Source organism: Lactuca saligna, chromosome 9 (assembly GCF_052625555.1).
Source record: "Lactuca saligna cultivar CGN05327 chromosome 9, ASM5262555v1, whole genome shotgun sequence".
In the NCBI taxonomy this organism is placed as follows: domain Eukaryota; kingdom Viridiplantae; phylum Streptophyta; class Magnoliopsida; order Asterales; family Asteraceae; genus Lactuca; species Lactuca saligna.
This window is the reverse complement of record NC_136425.1, coordinates 70,022,872-70,026,985: the sequence shown is the minus strand read 5'-3', so window position 1 is coordinate 70,026,985 and position 4,114 is coordinate 70,022,872. Positions and strand designations below refer to the sequence as shown.

Below are 4,114 nucleotides of genomic sequence, written 5' to 3'. Positions count from 1 at the left end.
AATCCACAGTGAAGTTGATGTAGTGAAATTAAGGGCGAGAGATTAAAATAAGGGGTAGGTTACTGGTGGGGGCGGGGTGGTTGTCTGATTTTTTTAAATTTTAAATAAGAATTTAATTATAATAAATATAAAAAAAGAAATTAAAAGGGTAAAATGATCATTTCAAGTCTTCCAGGGACCAAAACCAAAGGGAATTCCCAAATTTGGACATTCCATGCAAGTCAAAAACTTTTTGGATCCTATCCAGAGTTTTTGAAATATCACGGAGACCAATTTTGTAGTTTTATCACACATATATAACTCTTTATTTTATTTTAAAGATATTTTGTTTGTTTGTTTTTTTTGTTTGTTACTGTGACATCCCCAAAACCACGGCCAAAAAAGACCGTGTTTATGCTTTATAAAAATCAGAGTACTTCATTTTATAAAAAGGTTGTGGAATTTGTTCCCAGAAAAACATGGTAAATACGTTATTAAAACATTTTCGAAGAAACGTATTTATTTCATTTTAAAATGTTTGGGATGTCATCGTTAATACCGAAACATAAGCATAATCAGAACTTACAATGATTTACACTAGTGATCTACATCTCTTTTAAATCTCTCAGTGTAATGTCACTTCACTTCGTCACCTGTGATATACATAAACTGAGTGGGTCAGGTTGGGAAACCTGGTGAGTACATAGGGTTTTCAACCCACAATAATATAATTATTATGTTCAATCAAACAATCAACCCAATTACCCATCCCCATTATCTTCTTTACTCTTTAAGGATTTAACCTAAGAGTCATCTATCCTGCATTCGTTTATTCCGAAGTCCCTTACCTCCAGGGTTATAGGACTGACACTAAATCCATAGCTGCCAATGTTCGTTCATAAAGCACTAATTCCATAGCTGCTATGGTCTATTCATCAGGTACTAAATCCATAGCTACCAGTCTTTATCTAATAGGTACTAAGTCCATAGCTACCAATGTTCAACAGGTACTAAGTCCATAGCTACCAATTCCCAACAGGTACTAAATCCATAGCTACCAACGTTTAACAGGTACTAAGTCCATAGCTACCGGTGTTTGTCCCATAGGCACTAAGTCTATAGCTGCCAATGTATCATCTTCTATCTCTCATCATTCATCTACCCATCTCATACCCAACATATTCGTATATATAAAATACTTATACAACTTAAATTCTTTAAAACATGTATAAAACGTTCATCCAGCATAGACAACAAGTATTCAGATAATATGCACACATAGCACGTAGTTTATATAAAATACTTCATATCTATGTGTAAGATGAAAGGGACTATGCACTCACTTGAGAAGGTGGTGACTCGGTACTCGGACAGCGCTTCGTTTACTTTAAAATAATTTCCTTTGATGAAACCTAATATTATCACCACTAGATTTTAGTCTAATATTACCGTCACTAATTATTAGTCTTATTATTATTATTATATAAGCGTTTAAACAATACTTTCCAACTACTATGTACAGACAGGGGCCAGACATAAAACACCGAAGGGCAGGACCATTTTGGCGTATAGCACTTCTGAAATCCAACAACCCTATGCGGCCCTTTAAACCAGATTCCCCGTACCGCGAGTAGTTAAAAGATATTATAACGACACTTATATAAGTCATAATAATAGCTCAAATATTTATTATAAATTTATAATAACAATACTAATTTTAAATATAAACTATATTTAAAATAGGGTAAGCATAACTTACTTTCAAGGGGATTTTAGCTAGGAGTCGGGCTCTGCAGGGGCAGAACTTCGTCGCTAAATCTTTCTAGAAAGATTCGTGCAGCGCTTCAGCGCTCACCTTACTATACTAAACTACAGAAATAGAAGTCGAATCACGAGGGACCGAAATGCTCGGGGGATAAGGAGAGAAAGACTCTTGAATCAAGAGAATGGTGCAAGAAATATGAGAGCCCAAGGCTCTTATTTATACTAATTGAATTTTCAAAAACTACCCTCCATAATTACTTAATGACCTTTTAGTTATATAAACAACTAAACACCCCTATATAATACTATTTTAAATGGATTTAATGATATTTGTACTAAACTAATGTCGAAAGAACTCAACATTAGTCTTATAATGACCGCATCGTCGATACCTTTCTAATGATATATACATATGTATATATATGTGTACGTATATATGATTTATACTTTATTTTAATACGTAAATATGCTATTATAATTTGTAACTCGTTCATACGAACTCCGTTTTTGACGTTCTTTATATCCACGCGTAGGTGGAGACGTACTCTACAACTTTCGTTTAGACTCCGTCGGCTAATTTTGACTTTCATTTTAAAGTTATATTTTTAACAGGCCGGGACAGGATTGGTCCGTTAAAATCTCATAACTTCTTTATCCGATGTCCATTTTCGTCTGTCTTTTTATCGTTATGCTACTAATAACGAGATCTTCGATTCTTGTTTAGGTTGTGTCGGCTAAAAATCAATCGATCTAAAATTCGAATTTCGGGTTGTACACCGCTAATCCGAAACTTCGAAAAATCATAACTTCTTCATACGAAGTCAGATTTGGGCGTTCTTTTTATTGATGTTCTTAGTTTAACATATTCTACGACTTTTGTTTAGAGCACTAAGGCTAAATCTCTCTCTATCATAAATTTACTATTTACGCTTCCCGGCGCCGTGCCGGTTCCGACGCGAAACTTCGACGGGTCATAACTTCTTCGTTATAACTCGGATTTCGGCGTTCTTTATATGTACGGAAACTTTGTGACATATTCTACAACTTGGTCAAGATTATTTATTCTAAATAATTTTTTTGTAGAAAAGTCGTTTTCGACCCCTATTGCCTCTAAATTGACTAGCCCGGATCTGCGGGCGTTACAGTTACCAAAAGGTTTCTAAGAGACTGTTTGGTAGGATCTTAATTTTTAATATCTACATTTTTAAGTGGTTTGAATTTCTAAGATCTGAATTTATAAATATTGTTTGGTTGGAACATCTGAATTATAGTGATAAATGATAAAAATGACTATTTTACCCTCATGTGTAATTTTTTTTAATTCAATGTTTTTATTTATAAAATAACCAAAAAATGTCAACAAAAAATGACAACATTATTTCATATCAACAACAAATCATTAATTAACCAAAATTCAATGTTTTTTTATATATAAATCCAACAAAATTCAGCAGTAAACAAGAAAATTTTCACCAAAAAAACAACATTATTTCAAATCAACAACAAATCATTATTTTCAGCACAATTTCACAACAATATTTCAGGAAAACAAAAAGATTTTATAGATTTTCAGAACATATTTTAGAAATCACAGCAACAATATATTCCAGCAATCAACAACATAATTTCATAACAATATATTTCAGCAATCAACAACATAATTCCACCAAGCTTCTTTTGAATCAGAAAACAGTAACCAACAATATGATTATCATAAAACATTCATGAATTTTAAGAATAAAAATAGCTTGTAATAAACCTTATGATCATCCATTAATTTCAACAGTTTCTTATCTGCTTTCTTCTGCTCTAAAATCGTCAATTCATTCAAGCATTATCAGATCATTCAAGCAATTTTGTGTACATTTGAGTCATGCATTTCAAACATAACCACATCAGAAAACAACATATGAGCATCTGATTTTAGAAAAGAAAAAAAAAACAGTCATAACAGTTCTTGAACTCGATTAAAGAAAAAACTTCTTAGAACCTGAGGTTGTTGTTGCTGGCAGAGGATGACTATGGCAGAGTGGCGGAGTTGCAGAGATAACAAAGCACAATGCTGGCGTGAAAAGTCTTCTTGTATAGAACCAGAAGAGAAATGTCTCACTGAGTATTAGGGCAAAGCGGCAGTGTTGTGCGAGGGTGGCATCGACGCTGTCTGAGGTCGGAGATGATAAAAACATCGAAGGATGACTGAGGGAAGCAACATCGATGTCTGTTGTTTGATGGAAGATCGGCGTATGTTGTTTGATGGAATGAAGAGGGAAGAGGGAAAAGGGGCAAACAAGGAATGCGTGTTTTTTTTCTTTCGGATACAAGTATATGTCTGACCGAATAAGTGAAACTATTCAGATTCAGATGCTAAAAC

General features: G+C 33.6%; 1 long non-coding RNA gene across 1 annotated transcript; it reads right to left on the bottom strand.

The window, feature by feature from the left end:
• Positions 1 to 416: 416 nt before the first annotated feature.
• LOC145014598 (uncharacterized) lies at positions 417 to 1,885 on the bottom strand. The gene is made up of 3 exons (XR_013665564.1): positions 1,739 to 1,885; positions 1,323 to 1,391; positions 417 to 632 (listed from the first exon to the last, which is right to left on the bottom strand). It is a non-coding gene; the product is annotated as an uncharacterized LOC145014598 (long non-coding RNA).
• Between the last annotated feature and the right edge of the window lie 2,229 nt (positions 1,886 to 4,114).